Here is a 20,271-nt window from a genome sequence, read left to right as displayed (position 1 = left end):
TATACCTTTCAAGTTTTTCCCAAGTTAAAAAAAAAAAAAAATCAAGTTAATGTCTTTTTCAAAGTTTCCTTTTCCAACTGGCAGAAATAATTCTAAATTGATGTTGACCTGAATCTTGGAAATTTGCTTTTGCCTCCAACAAAATATAAAATTAGTGGGGTTGGGGTTCTTTCCATGCCAAGTGTATTGCCTGTGTCTGATTAAAAAGAGGAGTAGGGAAAAGTGAGGCTGTAATGGCTCAGAAGTGGCTGGACACGGGGCCAGGGCGCCTGCGGTCCGCATTCACACACAGGCAGCTCAGCAGGTACACCTGGCAGGCATCTGCTAGGCCGAAGGGACTCAAGTAGCTTGCAGGTGACTCAGAAGTACAAATACATGCACATTTATGTGCACGTGCCACAGAAGAAGCCTTAGGGGGTGGTGAGGTCTCGGTAAGAGCTGAGGGAGAGGTGGCTGTCGAGGTTGGGAATGGGAGTTAGGGCATTCCAGAGAACAGATTGTCAGCAAAGACCTAGAGGTCAAACAGGGAAGATTATACTCACTGTGGCTGAAACAGAACACAGGCAGAGAATGGCATGCGTTCCCTACGGAGGGCCCCTCTTGAGAATGGCCTTCATTCCCGGCTAAGGAATGGGTTCTTCATTTGGTAGAGAAGAGGGAAGCCCTCAAAAGTTTTTTAGCAACAAAAGCAACATGAGCAGAGCTGTGAGTTAACAGGATCAACGAAGATGCTGAATTGCAAGATGCGGGAAGCAGGGAGACCAGGTAGGACGGAAGCTCGTGCAGCTGTCCACTGGGAGGTGACGAGAAAGAGCCTGCAGGGGAGCGGGGGCAGTGAGATGGGGCAAGACAGCTCTTCCCCTGAGATGAGCCAAGTGGCTTCAAGCGAGAAGAGCAGAATCACAGTGAATTTGGTTTAGAAATGCTGCATTTGAGATGCCAGGTGACAGTAACTGGCAGGCAGGTGGACACCTAGCTCTGGTCCTCAGGAAAGAGGTCACTGCAGGATTCCGGAGTCACCTACACAGAAGATGTGAAGTGAACCACACTGGGAGGAGAAAGCACAAAATGAGGAGAAATCCAGGGGGCGCAGCTCAGGGACCGTGAGGGAGCAGCAGAAGGAGTCATAAAAGGTGATGGAGGAAGGGAACTTCCTCCTCCCAAGGAGAAACCAGACTAGAAACAATTATCTCCTCTGCCTGGACCTAATCCCCAGGCTGAGTCACACTTGAGAACACTCAGTCTGGCCCAAGAAAAAGAGTCTGTGCGGCCAGCCCGGGGGCAGAGGCCCAAAAGGTGAAGGGCAGTGTTAACAGATAGCACATGGAGTCTTTGACCATGCACTCGGGTTTCTAGTAACTGAATCCATTGTTCAAACTACAAGAGGAAAATTTCTTCCTAAGTGAAACCTGGAAACTGTTGTTCTTTGGCAATTTTGTTTGCTTGGCCTCAGAAGTATGACTTGCTTTAATGCACAGGCAATGTTTCATAAGAACCCTGGGGAAAAACAAAATGCACTTCAAGTATCACCAAATGGATACATGTTAGTTCAAATGAACCATTTCAATGTGCCAAACAGATGAGACATGACCAGTTTCTATCAGTCTGCTCCGAGTGGAGCTCTCATCTGGTCCTAGAAACGCTAAACTCACTGCAGGCCAAGAACCGCTCCAGGGGCAGGTCCCGGGGCAAGATGGACATCCCAGGGCACCCCTGGCTCTCCCAGTAAACGTCAAGGTGGAGCAGAGCAGTGCCCACAGCCTAGCTACTATTTTTTATGACTCTTTCTGGGGCTTACGGTTCCTACGTTATGTTACAATAGCTGTCTCAAAGCACGTGTTTCGTAACACATCTATCTTTTGGAGAAAAAAGCATTGAGAATGTGCAGCCACATAGTCCAAAGAATCCTGCTCACTGAGTAATTATTTCTCATTTAACTTGCTCCGTTGCTGCAGAGAACTCACACAATGTCTTCCAGGAGCTCCTAACGGGTTTTTGAGCTGTGACTGTTGAAACCTTTCTTCCCACCAGCAAAATGCAAGAGAATTAATTGATTAGCAAGAAAAACAAAGCATCTTCAGCCCAGATTCTAAGTTTGAGGTTTTCCTGTCAAGGTGATTGAAACCATGCTGCCTGGGAGAGAGGTATGTGCATTGCAGCCATGAAAAATGCCCCCTCGCCTTGCCCACGCCTCCTGGGTGGTCCCAGGGAGGAACCAGAGCCTGGCTCCTCCATCCCAGCCCTCTGCCTGCACGTGGCTGTCTCCCCGGCCAGCGCAGCTCATCTAGGGCCTGAGTGGCCCAGGGGGCCAATGAGCAGGTGGGGTCCTGCCCAGACACAGGTAAACTACAAGTGTGAACAGCACGGTATCCTGCAGCTGTAGAGCTTCGTAATGTTGTGGTTTTGGATCATGTCCCCCCCAAAAGGTATGTTGAAGTCCTAACGCCAGTACCTGTAACGTGTCCTTATTCGGAAATAGGGTCCTTGCAAATGTAATCAAGATGAGATCACATTGGATTAGTGTGGGCCCTAACTCCAGTCACTGGTGTTCTTATCAGAAGAGACACAGAAACACACAGGGAGAAGATGCCATGTAGTGACAGAGGCCAAGATTGGACCGAAGTAGCTACAAGCCGAGGAATTGTCTCAATGACCAGAAGCCAGGAGAGAGGCGTGGAACGTGCTCCCTGAGAGCCTCCAAGAAGGAAGCAACCTGCTGACACCTTGGTTTCGGACTTCTAGCTTCTAGAAGTGTGAGAGCAGAGATTTCTGTTACTTTAAACCAGGCAGATCGTGATACTTTGTTACAGCAGCTGCGGCAAAGGAGCACACTCAGCCTCAGCTCAAATCCAGCCTGCCCCTCCCTGGCCAAGACCGTGGGCCTTTGTCTTCGCCTACGTCAGTCTCAGTCTCCTCATGTGTTTACTGTGAATAACAACAGCACCTATGTCAAGAATATTGTGGATTAAGTGAGATAATTAAATGAGAAAAAAAGAATGTTGTGAGGAATATGAAAGAATACACATAAAGTACTTAGGACTGTGCCCACTACACCTTGGGAGTGTTCAATAGATTGTATTAGTTTGAATCTCGTGAAATTACTGTTACTCAACTGTCTTGACCTACCAAAAAAGGCAAGTTTTTTTTTTTTAACATTTTTAAATTTTTTCTTAGGACAGGGTGTCACTCTGTCACCCAGGCTTGAATGCAGTGGCACAATCACAGCACACTGTAGCCTCAGGCTCCTGGGCTCAGGCCATCCTCCCTGCCTCAGCCTCCTGAGTAATTAGGACTACAGGTGAGCACTACCATGCATGGCTAATTTCTGTTTTGTGGTTGTTTGGTAGAGACAAAGTCTCACTGTGTTGCCCAGGCTGGTTTCCAACTCCTGGACTCAAGCGATCCTCCCACTTCAGCCTCCCAAAGTGCTGGGATTACAGGTGTGCCCAGCCCCCCAAAAGGCAATTTCATCTGGTTCAGCCTAACAGTAATGATGGGGGTGTAATGACAGTGCCCATATCAGAGTCCATCTTCATAGAACTGTTTTGTGTTTCCAGCAACAATGCTCAGGTTTCTGACATCAACTGGGTATCTGGTAATTCAATCTAATTCCGACACTCCCTGGAGTAAGCACAGACCCCACAGGTTAGGTCTCAGTCCCACAAGACTGTCCCCACTTCAGATGCCGCCACAAATGGGGTCCCCAGGCTACCCACACATCTGCCTGGCTGGCTGTCTATAGAATCAGGAGTTCCCACGACCCCCGCTCAGGTTCGATAATGTGCTAGAATGACCCAGAACTGAGGAAAACACTGTACGGCACTGACAATTACAGTTTATTATAACAGGATACACATGAGCGGCCAGGCAGCACACTGCATAGAGCAAGGCATGTGGGAAGGTACAGAGCTTCCATGCCTCGGGGGCTCGGGGGACCACCCTCCCAGCACCTCCACCTGTTCACCAACCTGGAAGCCATCCAAACCTTGTTGTTCCAGAGTTTCTATTGAAGCTTTATTACATAGACATGATTGATCAAATCATTGGCCACTGGGGAATGAATTCAATATCTGTCCCCCCTTCTCTCTCCAGAGATGGGGGGGATGGGTGTTGAAAATTCCAGCCCCTCCCTTGAAACTCTCTCAGGGCCCAGACTGTGCCACCTCGTTAGCATAAACTCAGGCTCGTTATGAATAACAGAAGACACTCCCATCACTCTGGAAATTCCAAGGGCTTTAGGAGCTCTGTGCCAGGAATTAGGGACAAAGACCAAATATATTTTTCCTTATACCACAAGTACCTACTGTGTTGCAACTAGTTATTTGCATATCTGAGGACAAGTGTCTATTCATTGATCTCAGTAGTCCTAGTCCTCACACCTCATGTGGACCCAAGCACACAGTAGATGCTCAATAAATGCTGCCCTACATGATCCTGTATGCCCTTCCCATACCTGGTGGTCATCTCGTCTGTGAAGCAGGACTATGTTAACTTCCGCCTTACCCAAGAAAGGGACTTTCCTGTGTCTTCTGTGCACTAAAGCATTTATTATTTTCACTGCTCTGTTGCTCCTAAGTGAGCTCCGAGGACAAAGGCATTGACTATTTACATGTTCTTTGAGCCTTTGCCCTGATCCACCTCACCTGTATGCAAAAGGTTAGACAGCCAGGAAAGTGTGCAAGGCAGCCCCCCAGACACTGCTGCTACCAAAATTGAATAGCGAGACAGAGTCCTCCCCAGCCCTCAGAATATCTGGCCAGTCTTGGAAAGCTCAGAGTATAAAACTAAAGTTAGCCAGGTTCTGAAAAGGACAAACAATGAAGCAGATGCAAAGAAAGAGAACTTCCATCTGACCCCTATAAACATGATTTTCTGGCTTGAAGCGACAATGGAAAGCTTATCCTTTTGGGGCGGGAAATGAATAAATAGAAATCCCTATTGTACAGAAGCTGCCTTTTATTTTCTCTGACTTTGGCAATGGCTTGGCATTGTCAGATTTTCTGGGATTTACTGCAGGATGCTGAAGGGTCTTTGAAACACCCCTGGAAGTGGACCTGAGATGCTTTTCTCAGGATGACTCTGGAGCCCAATCCACTGCCCTCAGCATTCCTGTAGCCTGAGAGCCGGAAGACAGAGCCTGGCCGGGGAGTGAAGAAATGAATATGGCTGTCACGGAAGGAACTAGATGGAGCAAAAGCTGCGGCCCCGGGGGAGATCCCTTAACCACAGTTCCTCCAGCTGCTGCGACTTCCTGCTCCACCACTGCCTGGGGTCTGTCCCTAAAGACCTGCTCACAGCCAGCTGAAAGCCCAGGAAGCATTTCTCCTTACCTGCTGCAGATGCAACAGGGAACGCGAGCACATTCTGGAGAAGAGGGATCCGCCAGATTTCCCTCTCCGAGACTGAGCTTTTGGGAACATGTTTCATTCACACCTCCAGGTTTTAGCTCATGAGCCACAGAATAAGAATTTTGTGCAATTTGGGCAATTGTGGCTTATTCTCCATGAGGAAATGTCAGTATGGAATGATTTATCTTAAAAGGAAAGAAGTAGTATTTCATGTATGAGAAAAAGAAATTAAGTAACTTTGAAGCTCAGTTAAATATCAGCTGACAAGGAAAGGGTGAGGTCCTAGTGGACTAGAGAAAAATGCACAAAATTGCAGGATTCCTAGGCCAGTCTATTTTGCTCTCCCTGGCTATGGAGGCTTACAGGCTGAAGTAGATTTTTTTAAACCAGCCTTAGCGTTTCTAGTATTTTCTTAATGTACCAAGTCCCTAAAATCAGATTCATTTGCAATCAAACTATTTACACACTGGAAAATCTGAGAAGCCAGAAGATCAAAAAGAAGCAAAGAAGAAAATGGTCCATATTTCCAGCTAACCTGTTTAGGAAAACCTGTTTAGGAAACGCTCTACTCTTAGAAGAACAGCTATTTAGAAGACTTGTGCACTCTTGGAGGGAATGCAAGATGGTGCAGCCCCTATGGAAAACAGTGTGGCAGCTCCCCACAAAATTGCAAATAGAATTGCCATATGATCCAGCAATTCCACTTCTGTGTATATACCCCAAAGAACTGAAAGCTGAGTCTCGAAGAGATCATTTGTGCACCCATATTTATAGCAGCACTATTCACAATAGCAAAAGGTGGAAGCAACACATGAATCCATTGGTGGATGGATGGATGGCTAAGCATACATACAGCAGAATATTACTCGCCTTTAACAGGAAGAAAATTCTGACACATGCCACAGTACGGATGAAGCTTGAGGAGATGATACTAAGTGAATTAAGTCACAAAAAGACAAGTATTGTATGATTCTGCTTAAATGAAGTACTCAGAGTAGTCAACACCATAGAGACGGAAAGTAAAATGGTGGTTGCCAAGAACTGGTGGGAGGGAAGAGTGGGGAGTTATTGTTTAATGGGTATAGAGTTTCAGTTTTGCAAGATGAAAAAAGTTCCAGAGATGAGTTGCACAACAGTGTAAATATACTTTACTCAACTGTACACTTCAAAATGACCAAGATATGGTACATTTTATGTTATATGTATTTTACTACCATTTTTTAAAAAATGACTAGAATGACCTGGACTTTGGAGCCACTATTGAGAAGACAGGTTTCCATCTATAAGCAGTGGCAGCAGATGGTCTCCTAACCCAATGTCATCCTTGCCTATGACAAGAGAGGAAGAAATAACAGGACAAACAGTATGAGCTGATGCCACATGCTGGGCACTGAGGACACAAAGGAGACCAGGACAGGGAGGTCGCCTGTTCTCAGGGCACCAAAGGCCAAAATATTTAGATATAATAATTAATCTATGAACAGTACAAAGACTTTTGACACATGAGCCTTCCAAGTGACCTGGCAATGCCTGCCATGGCTTACTACAGCTTTTCAGCTCCCCCGACCACTCCCAGGCACGCCCAGACAGGATGTCAAGCGGGTACAAGAGGCCATACAGCACCATTTCCACAACTGTGTCCCTTGGAATGTTAGTCTCAGGAGATGCTACTAGAAACTCACTCCATGGCCAAAGATTTTTCCCAGTAACACCATTAATGCCCCTCAGTACTGAGAGGCACTCAGGTCTGAGCAGCCCTGGGAATGCAGGTTTTATGCTTCACAGTGTTCGATCCTCGCTGGACCTCTCCTTGAATCAGGGCTGAATTTTGCTTTCCTTCCTCCCCAGGAGTGCTTAGCACCCCATAGGCATTCAGGGCACATGAGCTATTGCACTTCACACCTGTAGTCTTGCCACAGCTAAGGACCGTGTTTACCTTGTTGGGAACTAGCTCTCTGACTGGCCTGGGGCAGAAAGCAAGGAAGCCAGACTGTTCCCAAAAGTCTTCTGTCCCTTCACCTCTGTAGTAGAAGACCTGAGGTTTGCTGAGAAACCATAAGGCTGAGGCGCTGCTGGCAGCTCAAAGGCAGCCAGCAGAGCTGGCCATGGCTCCAGAGAAGCTGAGCAAAGACCCCAGGGGCAAGGAGTGAAGCCACCAACCGTCCTGGGTCTGCAAACCAGCCCAGGTGTTCACGCAGAAAGTCCCCAGTAGGAAACAGGACACCTCTGGACTTCAAGGTCTTTAGGCCACCTTTTCTCAGCCACACTCATATAGCTGAGTAATAGCAACCCAACCACAAGTCAGCACAACCCACATGTTGCTGCATCTACAGGCAGTTTTTGCCAGGTTGTTACTGAGGTTCCAAGCACTTACAGTCATCAGGTGAAACTTCCCACTCGCCTCTCTCTCTCTCTCTCTCTCTCTCTCTCTCTCTCAGCTTTACCTATTCACGGGTGTGATTATGGCACACCACAGCCTTGAACTCCTGGGCTCAATCGATCCTCCTGCCTCAGCCTCCCGAGCAGCTGGGACTACGGCCGTGCCACCACACCCGGCTGCTTGTCAATTTTTAATTGTGTATCATCTCATTCATGCATTTTCCTCTACTCATGTGCCTTCCCCCACCTCCACTCTTGGCACCCTCCTGGATTCACTACCTCCCTGGGGACTCCTGGGCTCTGGCCAGGCGTTCCCACTGCCTTCCCACCTCCGACACTGGCTGCCACGTTCACTCAGCCCCCATTTCCCTCAGCCCGGCCCAGGCCGTACCCTCCCCTGGGCCCCAGAACTGGCCGGCTAGAGATACCATCTCCTTCCCCACACTGAGCTCTCAGAGTGCCGGGGCCCTTGCGAGGGGCACTTGCTCTTCACATGGCAGCTGAAGGCAGCTGCGAGACAGGGATCTTACCTTATTTATCTTTGTATTCCTCCTCCCAAGTGCCACAGCCCCATGCCTGGCACACAGTTGGTGCTCAGAAAAGAATACGCGCCACTCGACAACAAAAAGTCAAATAGCCCGGTTAGAAAGTGGGCAGAAGACTTGAGCAGACATTTTTCCAAACACGTATGAATGACCAATAAGCACCTGAAAAGATGCCCAACATCGTTAGTCACTAGAGAAATGCAAATCAAAACCACAATGAGATACCACTTCACACCCACTAGGATGGCTATGATAATAATTTTTAGACAGTAAAAACTTAAACACAAATGTTCGTAGCAGCATTATTCATGAAACAACCCAAAAGGTGGGAACAACCCAAATGCCCATCAATGGATGAATAGATAAGCAAAATATAGTATATCCATACCATGGGATATTATTTGGCCGTAAAAAGGAATGAAGTACTACTGTATATTCTACAGCATGGATGAACTTTATGTTTTGTGTTTTTTTGTCATTTTGCAGAGTCTCACTCTATCACCCAGGCACAACTATAGCTCACTGCAGCCTCCAACTCCTGGGTTCAAGGGATCCTGCCACCTCAGCCTCCTGAGTCAGTGGGAGTATAGGTGCAAGCCACCGCACCCAGTGTGCATGGATGAACCTTGAAATCATTATGCTACGTGAAAGAAGCCAGTCACAAAAGACCATGTATGATTCCATTTATATAAAATGTTCAGAATGGGCTAAATCTATAAAGACAGAAAGTAGATCAGTGGTTATGTAGGACCAGTGGTGGGGGACAGGGATGTGTTAGCTAAAGGGTATGGGATTTCTCTATAAGGAATTAAATTGTTCTGAAATTGACTGTGATGATGGTTGCACATATTTGTTAATATGTTAAAAACCATTAAATCATACGCTTTAAATGGGTAAATTGTATGGTATGAAATTTATATTTCAATAGAGCTTTTCTTTAAAAAAGAATGAATATATCTAATAAACTTTTAACATTCAAATTTTAGCATTCATGTCTAAGCATATTGACGCAATATTCCAAAAGCCTAAGACATGCCATCATTCCAAATTGCTGAGGTCCAATTTGAGTTCTAGAAGTGATCCCACTCACCCCGCACACCATGAAAATACTCCTGGGGCGAGAAGATACCGTGAAGAAAGAGAAGAGCCATGGAAGGAAATATGGACTTTTGTGGTTCTTAAAGGGCCCCTGCCCTTCCCCCGTATAGAGCCCTGGGGAGGTAGCAACAGCCAAGACAGTTTTGGGGAAATTTGAGCCTAGAAGAGACCCATGCCCCTTTCCAAGGGACACTGTTTGGGCTCTCTGCTGCCTTAGCATGGCCGGGAGGCAGTAAGTAAATAACGGCCGGGCCCCAAGTCAGTTTCCAGCGTGACTTGTGTTCCAAGTGTGGAGCTAAGCAAAGCCGTTAGAGAAACACAGACTCCACCTGGGTGTCATTAAATAGCTCAGAGATGAGGTCCCACTCGAGGGAAAGCATATATGGGGATGGGACATACCTAGGGGGATTTTGAACAGAATCAAGCAACAAATAAAGTGAAGCAATCTGGGGATAAGGAGTTAGGGACTCAGACCAGATGGGAGACTTAGGCGATGCATTAACTTGAACCCTAGAGATTCCGACCCCCGATACAAGCATGGAGTTCCTGCTGTGATAGTTCCACGTGTCTGTGAGTGTCACCAGGAAAATGGGTCTTGTGTCCATAGCAAAATCTGCTGTCTCACCTCAGTCTGCCGAGATGGAAACTGCAACTTGCTTAGTTCAACTTCGTGGTTTCCTCCATGAGTAAGTGTTGTTGACATTGGGAAGGGTTCAAATTAAATATTAATACTTTTCTATTAGATTTAGCAACAGTCTGTGTATATTGGGCATTTTGAGGGTTTATAATGTTTAAGAGAAGGTGGCATTAAAAAATATTATATATTAGCCTCATGATTCCAATTTAAAAAGTGTAATTGAGTAATGGTTTAGATTTGTGATTTTACTGGGGTTTGTAAACAATATTGGAATGTTTATGAGAACTTGAGATGTACTATATTTTAAAGTTTATTATACTTATTAGAATTGTTTAAGTGTTTGGAAATGTTCTGGTTGTTAGGTATTTGAAGTGTTTATAAATAAATTCAAATTTACTAAATTTATAAATCCAATTTAAAATATATAAGGGGATTTAATTAACTAAAAGGTAAAAAGCCCCTTTAAAAGTGACTGTTAAAATTTACTGGCTTTATAAATAAAATAGTGAGAGTTGATGTTAAAAGCTTAAAGAAAATAAGGAGTTTTCTTAATGCATTGCTTAAATAAATTAAATATAACTTAAAAAAAAAAACACAATTAGTGTCTCTTCTACACACAAAGCACCCCTCAAAGGACATTTAAAAATCAAGTTACACTGGCCACAGCACCTTACAGGAGTGGCAGAGGGGCTGCTGGGGGCCATGTGGATGAGAAGGGAGGACATCGGGGGCACCAGGACATGCTGCTGTCCAGAGTCAAATGTCCCTGTCCCTGCTCCCTTCTGTGCACAAGCTCAGATGCTCCATGGAGTTTCTTTCTTTCTTCTTCTTCTTTGCTTTTTAACCTTTTTATTATGAATATTTTCAAATATACAAAAATTTGAAAACATATAGTACAACAAATACCTGTTTATCCACCACCTAGATTCAACAGTTATAAACTTTTTGTCATCTTCATTTACCTCTAACCAGATCTATCTGTCTATCTCTAGAACTATTTCAAAGTAATTTACAGATATCATGATGTTTTATCTGAAAGTGCTTCAGTATAAATCTCCTAAAAGGATACTCTCTTCTCCTGTTGTAATACCTTATCGTCTGACAATATTAAAGATTCCCTAATGTCATCTAAATCCCAGTCCATATTCAAATGTGTCCAAAGGATGATTTTTTTTCCTCTTTTGAGTCTGGTTTATTTAATTCACATTATTTTTTGAGATACATTTATGTCATGTGGTACATTCTGTTTTATTGCTGTGTAGTATTTCATTATTTTGTACACATGTTTATATATCCATTCAACTGGTTATCTATATTATTGTTGTTTCTAGTTTTTGTCTATCCAAATGATGTTTTTAAAACAATAGTCCAAGCAAGAATCACAAATTGCATGTCTCTTCGTATTATTTTAATCAAGAATAGCACTTCACTGTTATAATTATTATTATATAATCCACAGGCAGAGTAGAGGCTAGTCTTCCCTGCAGAGAAGAACCGGCCGCTCACCTTTATAATTATTTTTATGAAACTAATGTGTTTGCAGTGGCTAGGCTAGTTCTCTTGAATTTATCTCCTAAATTCTGAATTTATCTCCTTTTTCTTTATGGCATTGTTTTAACTTTTATCTGTTTTTTTTTTTTTTTTTTGTAAACTCGAAGTTAGGCCAAAAGGCTTGTTCAGGTTCAAGTTAAATATTTTTGGCAAGAATACTTCATAAGTGACATCGTGTACTGAATATTCAATCGTATCAGGAGACACCTAATGTCAGGTTGTCTCACTATAACTTGGTTAAGGTAGCAATGTCTGGGAAGTGCCTGGAACACAGCAAACACAAACTAAATGTTATCTATTAGCCATTTTACAGATGAGGAAACTGAGACTCCCACACTTTCGGCTAACTTTCTTCAGATAACCTGGCTTTCAGCTGACAGAGCTTGGATTCAAACCCAGGCCCTGTGACTTTGAAGCCAGCCTTCTTTCCCTTCATGACCCAAAATTTGGCTTCTTAGAGCTAAGAGGTATCTTACAAGTCATCCATTCACTCATTAGTTCATCTAGCAAATATTTAATGGAAGCCTTCTATGAGACAGTCCGCCCTCATTCTAGGCACTGAAGATACTGCAGTGACGGACCAGGTCCTCAGGGAAATACATTGTAGTGGAGTGAGGTGCACAGTAAACACAAGAAATGAGTAAAATTACAGAGGACGTTACGCGACCTGGAGGGAATACAGCAGGGTCCGGGGCATGGGAGGGCTCTCACTGAAAAGGTAAGTTTAGAGCAGAGACTTGCAGGAGGCGACAGCGTGAGCCGTGGAGAGACCCGGGGGGAGAGTGTTCCCAGCAAAGGAAAGAGCCAATGCAAGGGCCCTGAGGCAGTAGCACAGCAGGCATATTTGAGGAGTAGCCCCACCTGCCCCCCCTCCCACCACCACCCTGAGTGATGGTGTCAATTTGCCCCAACTCAGCCTGCAGCCTTTTATGGGTAATTCGTGATAGACAACATGAGGACAGCGGCAACTAACAGGCTGAAAAGTCCACTAGTCTAAATCAGTAAGAAGTTAGAGGTGAGGCCTCACAGAGGAGCTTGGATTTGAAGCTGTGGGAAACTTGAGTTTGCAGTCACGGCAGACCCACACCCCTGATTTACCAAACTGGAGACTGGTAGATTCCGCTGAGCATGTGGGAAGAAGCTCTGGAACTCCTCGGGGTAGAGTGTGGAGCCCGTGTTTCTTTGGGGCCTACCTGGGAAGTGCGCAGGAATCCTCCTTCCTTGGGGCCTGGGTTCTCAGGCTGGATTTCCACATGTGTCTGTTGAGTGGAGAGCATGAACTGGACCTCTTGGGTCAGTCACTGGAAGAGTCTGCTTACAGACTGCCCGAGACCAGTCACAGCTGCTGTGACACCACGCTGATCACAGAATGCATTCACTGACCTCACTACGCAAATAAGGGCACGGCTACAAGCGTAGGCTCGGGATTCGGACCGGAGCGCTTGCTTCACGGCCTGCCGAGAGTTCCTGAAGCTGGCTGGAAGGGACCCTAAGTGGTTAACCTGCTCCGCCATGAGCATGAAGGACACCCATCCTCTCCCTCGCACCAGAACTGGTGCGCAGGCTCCCCCATCCTCCTCCTCACACTCCATTCAGAACCCGGCTTCCTCTCCCCGGCAAGAATGTGCTCCACCATCTCGAACAGCTTTTGCTCATTGTAGCCAGAAAAAAGTCTCTGGGATGGTTAAAGTAGAAGTTCAAAGTGACTTTCTTCTCTTCCGCAAAAGTAAGCACTGTCCTGCCTAAGATTTAAGGCCTGAAGCGCAGGCATGAGAGAACTGCAGATGCGGCAGAGGAAGCCATCCCTGGGAAAGGTTCGAGGCGGATTTCTCAAGAAGGACTTTCTGGAGTGTTCGGGTTAGGTTGGCCAAGCCACATGCCAAGGCAACTGAGGCAGGATTCAGAGTCGGTGCAGGGATACCCAAGCTGGAAAGAGAAGCAGATTTTCCTCTCTGTCCGGACCTGTCCAGGCAGCGGTGGTCTGGGAGGCTAAACTGGCCTTTCAAACTCTACTTCCATTCTGTGTTCCTGGCCCCATCTCTGATGATCAGAGATGCACAGTTTCCAAAGGGTTTTATCAAAGTCTTGCTTGGACACAAAATGAGCTATTAAATGAGACCACACTCGTTTTGCTTTGAAGACTGGCACAGACAAATAGCAGATAAGAGAGTTCTTATGTAGTTCAAACGGAAGACGGTTCATAAAGCACTCGGAGGAGGCTTTCGAGCAGAAGAACAAACATGAACTTGATAGCCGTGTCCACCTGAGGCTGAAATACAGAATGCCGAGGATAATGATAGCCGACCCTTACTGAGTGCTGGCTTTTAGATATGAACTCATCTAATCTTCACAACAACCCTATGAGTCAGTTACTATTATTAAACTCAGTTACAGACATGAAACCGAGGCAGGGACATTGACTCGTGTAGCCCAAGGTCACATCGTAAGATAAGGCAGTGCCAGGATTAGGATGCTGGTCATCTGGTTTCAGAGTCGGCACTCTTAGCTACTCCTCTATCTCTTGTGGTCTCACACTGAGCCAGACACCACTGTCCCTGTTTGGCAGAGAAGGGTGGCCTCCAATTCCTGTGCCCACATGGAGGGAAAACAGGACCCGGGAAGCCAATCCCACACCCAGGTGAAAGGAAAACTAAGGGGAGATGTTGAATTCTCCAAATGCATTTCCCTGTACAGTACAACCTCAGACAAGGCCATCACACCAAGTCCTGCCGCAGGTTGAACAACATACAGTGTGTGAAAAGATGCTCAACATCATTAGTCATCAAGGAAATGCAAATCAAAACCACCATGAAATACCTCTTCACACCCACTAGGATGACTATAATCCAAAAAACAGAAAATAACAAGCGTTGGTCAGGATGTGGAGAAATTGGAACCATCAGACATTGCTGGTGGAAGTCACACGGTGCAGCCACATGGAAAAACATTCTGGCAGCACCTCCAAGGGTTAAATATAGAGTTACCATACAGCCCAGCAATTCCACTCATAGATATATACCTAAAAGAGTTAAAAACAAGCATTCAAGCAAAAACTTGCACACAAATGTTCACAGTGGCACTATTCATGGGAATCCAAAGGTAGAAATAATCCAAATGTTCTATTAATGGCTGAATGGATAAACAAGACATGGTATACACATACCATGGAATATTTAGTCCTAAAAGTAAATGAAGTACTGACACATTCTACAAATGTAGGTGAACATTATACTAAGTGAAAGAAGCCAGATACAAATGGTCATTTATTATATTATTCCATTTATTTATTTAAAACTTTTTAGAAGTTTTTTAATTATTACAGGCACATAACAGTTGTATATCTTTATAGGGTACATGTGATGTTTTGACACAGGCATACAATGTGTATTAATCAAATCAGGGTAATTGGGGTATCCAACACCTCAGGCATTTATCATGTCTTTGTGTTACGAACATTCCAATTCCATTCTTTTAGTTATTTTAAAGTATACCCTAACTTATTGTTGATTATAGTTACTTTGTTGTGCTATCAAATATTGTTCATTCTATCTATCTAACTATATTTTTGAACTCATCAACCATCCTCGCTTTATCCCCTTAAAATCTACCCACTATCCTTCCCAGCCTCTGGTAACCATCATTCTAGTCTCTGTCTAGAATGATGAGACAAATGAGATCAATTGTTTTTAATATTTAGCTCTCACATATGAGTAAGAACATGTGAGATTTGTCTTTCTGTATCTGGCTTATTTCACTTAATGTAATGGTCTCCAGTTCCATCCATGTTGTTGTGAGTGGCAGGATTTCATTCTTTTTGTGGCTATATAATATTTCATTGTGTGTATGTACCGCAATTTCTTTACCCATTCATCTGTTGATGGACACTTGGGTTGATTCCAAATCTTGGCTATTGTAAATAATGCTGCAATAAACATGGGAGTGCAGATATCTTTCTGATATACCAAATTCCCCACCTTAGTCTATATTGATATACCCAGCAGTGGGATTGGTGGGTCATACGGGAGTTGTATTTTCAGGTTTTTTGAGGAATCTCCATACTGTGCTCCACAGTGGTTGCACTAATTTACATTTCCACCAACAGTTTACAAGGGTTCTCCCTTTCCACACTGTCACCAGCATTCATTGTTGCCTGTCTTTTTTATAAAAAGCCATTTTAACTGGGGTGAGATGATAGCTCATTATAGTTTTGATTTGTATTTCTCTGACTGATATTGAGCATTTTTTTCATATACCTGTTGGCCATTTGTATGTCTTCTTTTGAAAAATGTCTATTCAGATCCTTTGCCCATCTTTAATTGGACTGTTTGATTTCTTCCTATTGAGTTGTAAGAGCTCCTTATACATTCTAATTATTAGTTCCTTGTGAGATGAGTAGTTTGCAAATATTTTCTCCCTTTCTGTGGATTGTCTCTTCCCTTTGTTGATTGTTTCTTTTGCTGTGAAGAAGTTTTTTTAGCTTGATGTGATCCCATTTGTCCAATTTTCCTTTAGTTGTCTGCGCTTTGGGGGTATTATTCAAGAAGTCCTTGTCCAGACCAATGTCCTGAAGAGTTTCCCCAAAGTTTTCTTTTAGTAGTTTCATAGTTTCAGGTCTTAGATTTAAGTCTTTAATCCATTTTGATTTGAGTTTTGTATATAGGAAGGGATAAGGGTCTAGTTGCCTTCTTCTGCATATGGATATCCAGTTTTCCCAGTCTCTTATTGAAGAGACTGTCCTTTCCTCACTGTTTGTTCTTAACATCTTTTTTGAAGATAAGTTCACTGTAGATGTGTGGATTTATTTCTGAGTTCTCTATTCTGTTCCATTGGTCTATGTGTCTATTTTTATGCCAGTACCATGGTGTTTTGGTTACTACATGTGTGTAATATCATTTGAAGTCAAATAATGTGATTCCTCCAGTTTTGTTCTTTTTGTTCAGGATGGCTTTGGCTATTCTGTGTCTTTTGTAGTTCCATATAAATTTTAGGATTATTTTTTTCTATTTCTGAGACTAATGCCATTGGTATTTTGATGATTGCTTTGAATCTGTAGATTGCTTTGGGTAGTATGGACATTTTAACAATATTAATTCTTCTAATCCATGAGCATGGAATATGTTTCCATTTTTTTGTGTGTGTGTCCTCTTCAATTTCTTTCATCAATGTTTTATAGTTTTCATTTTAGAGATTTTTCACTTCTTTGGTTAAGTTTATTCCCAGGTATTTTATTTTATTTGTAGCTATTATAAATGGATTACATTCTTGGTTTCTTATTCAGATTGTTTACTATTGGCATATAGAAATGCTACTGATTTTTTGTTTATTGATTTTGTATCCTGCAACTTTGTTGAATTTGTTAATCAGTTCTAATAGTTTTTTGTGGAGTCTTTAGGTTTCTCTAGGTATTAATATTAGATCATATCATCTGCAAAAAAGGATAATTTGACTTCTTCCTTTCTAAGTTGGATGTCTTTTATTTCTTTCTTTTATCTGACTGCTTTAGCTAGAACTTCCAGCACTGTGTTAAATAACGGTGGTGAAAGTGGGTATCCTTGTCTTGTTCCAGATCTTAAAGGAAAGGCTTTCAGTTTTTCCCCAATCAGCATGATACTAGCTGGGGGTCTGTCATACATGGCTTTTATCATGTTGAGGTAAGTTCCTTCTATATGCAGTTTTTTGAGAGTTTTTATTATGAAGGGATGTTGAATTTTATTAAATGCTTTTTCAGCATCAATTGAAATGATCATATGGTTTTTGTCCTTCATTGTGTTGATATGATGTATCACATTGATTGATTTACGTATGTTGAACCATCCTTGCAACCCTAGGATGAATCCCACTTGATCATGATGAATAATCTTTTTAATGTGTTGTTGAATTTGGATTGCTAGTATTTTGTTGAGGATTTTTGCATCTATGTTCATCAGAGATATTGACCTATAGTTTTCTTTTGTTGTTGTATCTTTGTCTGATTTTGGTATCAGGGTGATACAGGCCTTGTAGAATGAGTTTGGGAGTATTCCATCCTCCTCAATTTTTTTTGGAATATTTTAAGTAGGATTGTTATTGATTCTTCTTTGAATGCTTGGTAGAATTCAACAGGGAACACTTCAGGTCTTGGGCTTTTCTTTGATGAGAAACATTTTATTACTGCCTCTATCTTGTTACTTGTTATGGGTTTATTCAGGTTTTGGATTTCTTCCTGGTTCAATCTAGGTAGGTTGTATGTGCCTAGGAATTTATCCATTTCTTCTAGGTTTTCCAATTTATTGGCATATAATTGCTCATAGTAGTCTCTAATGATCCTTCAGATTTCTGCAGTATCAGTTGTAATGTCTCCTTTTTCATCTCTGATTTTATTTGGGTCTTCTCTTTTTTTCTTAGTCTGGTTAAAGGTGTGTCAATTTTGTTTATCTTTTCAAAAAACTAACTTTATTTTATTGATCTTTTGTATTTTTTTGTTTCAATTTTATTTATTTTCACTCTGATCTTTATTATTTCTTTTCTTCTACTAATTTTGGGTTTGTTTTGGTCTTGTTTTGCTAGTTCTTTGAGATGCATCATTAAGTTGTTTATTTGAAGCTTTTCTACTTTTTTGATGTAGGCACTTATTGCTATAAACATTCCTCTTATTACTGCTTTAACTGTATCCCATAGGTTTTGATATGTGTGTTTTCATTTTTATTTGTTTTGAGAAAATTTTTTTAACTTTCTTCCTAATCTTTTCATTGACCCACTGGTCATTTAGAAGTATATTGTTTGTTTGTTTGTTTGAGACAGAGTCTTGCTCTGTTGCCAGGGCTAGAGTGAGTGCCGTGGCGTCAGCCTAGCTCACAGCAACCTCAAACTCCTGGGCTTAAGCAATCCTACTGCCTCAGTCTCCCCAGTAGCTGGGACTACAGGCATGCGCCACCATGCCCGGCTAATTTTTTTCCTATATATATTTTTAGTTGGCCAGATCATTTCTTTCTGTTTTTAGTAGAGACGGGGTCTCGCTCTTGCTCAGGCTGGTCTCAAACTCCTGACCTCGAGCGATCCACCCGCCTCGGCCTCCCAGAGTGCTAGGATTACAGGCGTGAGCCACCGCGCCCGGCCTAGAAGTATATTGTTTGATTTCCATGCATTTGTATATTTTCCAATGTTCCTCTTGTTATTGATTTCTACTAGTTTTATACCATTGTGGTCAGAAAAAATATTTGGTATGATTTCATTTTTTAAAAAATTTGTGTGGTGGCTCACACCAGTAATTCTAGCACTCTGGGAGGCTGAGGCGGAAGGATTGCTTGAGCTCAGAAGTTCAAGACCAGCCTGAGCAAGAGTGAGACCCTGTCTCTACTAAAAATAGAAAAATTAGCCAGATGTGTTGGTGTGCACCTGTAGTCCCAGCTACTTGGGAGGCTGAGGCAGGAGGATCGCTTGAGCCAGGAGTTTGAGGTTGTTGTGAGCTAGGCTGATGCCATGGCACTCTATTCAGAACAATGTAGTAAGACTATGTCTCAAAAAAAAAAAAATTAAAATTAAAAAAAATAAGATAAATTTCTATGACTTGTTTTGTGGCCTGACATATGGTCTATCCTTGAGAATGATCCATGAGCTGAGGAGAATGTATATTCTGTAGCTGTTGGCTTAAACGTTCTGTAAATATCTAGTAGGTCCATTTGTTCTATAGTGTAGACTAAGTCTAAAGTTTCTTTGTTCATTTTCTCTCTGGATGATCTGTCCAATGCTGAAAGTGGAGTGTTGAGGTCTCCAACAATCATTGTATTGGGGTCTATCTCTCTCTTTAGCTCTGATAATATTTGCTTTATATATCCGGGTGCTCCAATGTTGGGTATATGTATATTTAGAATTGTGATATCCTCTTGCTGAATTGACCCCTTTATCATTATATTAATGTAACAAACTTCTTTGTCTCTTTTTACAGTTTTTGTCTTGAAATCTATTTTATCTGATAGAAGTATAGCTACTCCTGCTCTTTTTTGGTTTCCATTTGCATGGACTATCTTTTTCCATGCCCTTATTGTCAGGGCACGTGTGTTCTTATAGGTGAAGTGGGTTTCTTGCAGACAATGTATGGTTGGCCCTTGTTTTTTAATCAATTCAGCCAATCTATGTGTTTTGATTGGATGGTTTAGTCCATTCACATTCAATGTTATTATTGATAGGCAAAAACTTTCTACTGCCATGTTATTATTTGATTTCTTTTTGTTTTGTGGTCCTCTCTTTCTTTCTTCCTTCCTATTTTCCTTCATGGAAAGTGATTTTCTCTGGTAGTGTGTTTTAATTTCTTGCTTTTTATTTTTTGTGTATCTGTTGTAAGTCTTTTGATTTGAGGTTGCCATGAGGCTTGCAAAAAAAAAAAAAAAACATTTCATAACCAATTATTTTAAACACATGACAACTTTGCTTACAAACAAACACAGTAAAAAAGCAAAGAGAAATCTGCCAGAAATTCTAGCTTTTAACTCCAACCTCCCACCCCCGCTTTTTAACTTTCTGTTGTTTCCATCCATACCTTTTTATACTATCTATCTTTCAAAAGTTGTCGTGGCTATTTTTGATAGGTTTATGTTTTAGTCTTCCTACTCAAAATATAAGTGATTTATGCACCACAATTGCTGCTATATAGTATTTTGTATCTGTGTACTTACTGTTACCAGTTAGCTGTATGCCTTCAGATGATTTCTTATCATTAATTAATACCCTTTTCTTT

The sequence above is a fragment of the Eulemur rufifrons genome, chromosome 3 (assembly GCF_041146395.1).
Source record: "Eulemur rufifrons isolate Redbay chromosome 3, OSU_ERuf_1, whole genome shotgun sequence".
Lineage (NCBI taxonomy): Eukaryota > Metazoa > Chordata > Mammalia > Primates > Lemuridae > Eulemur > Eulemur rufifrons.
The sequence above is the reverse complement of the archived record's forward strand: the minus strand, read 5'-3'. Positions refer to the sequence as shown.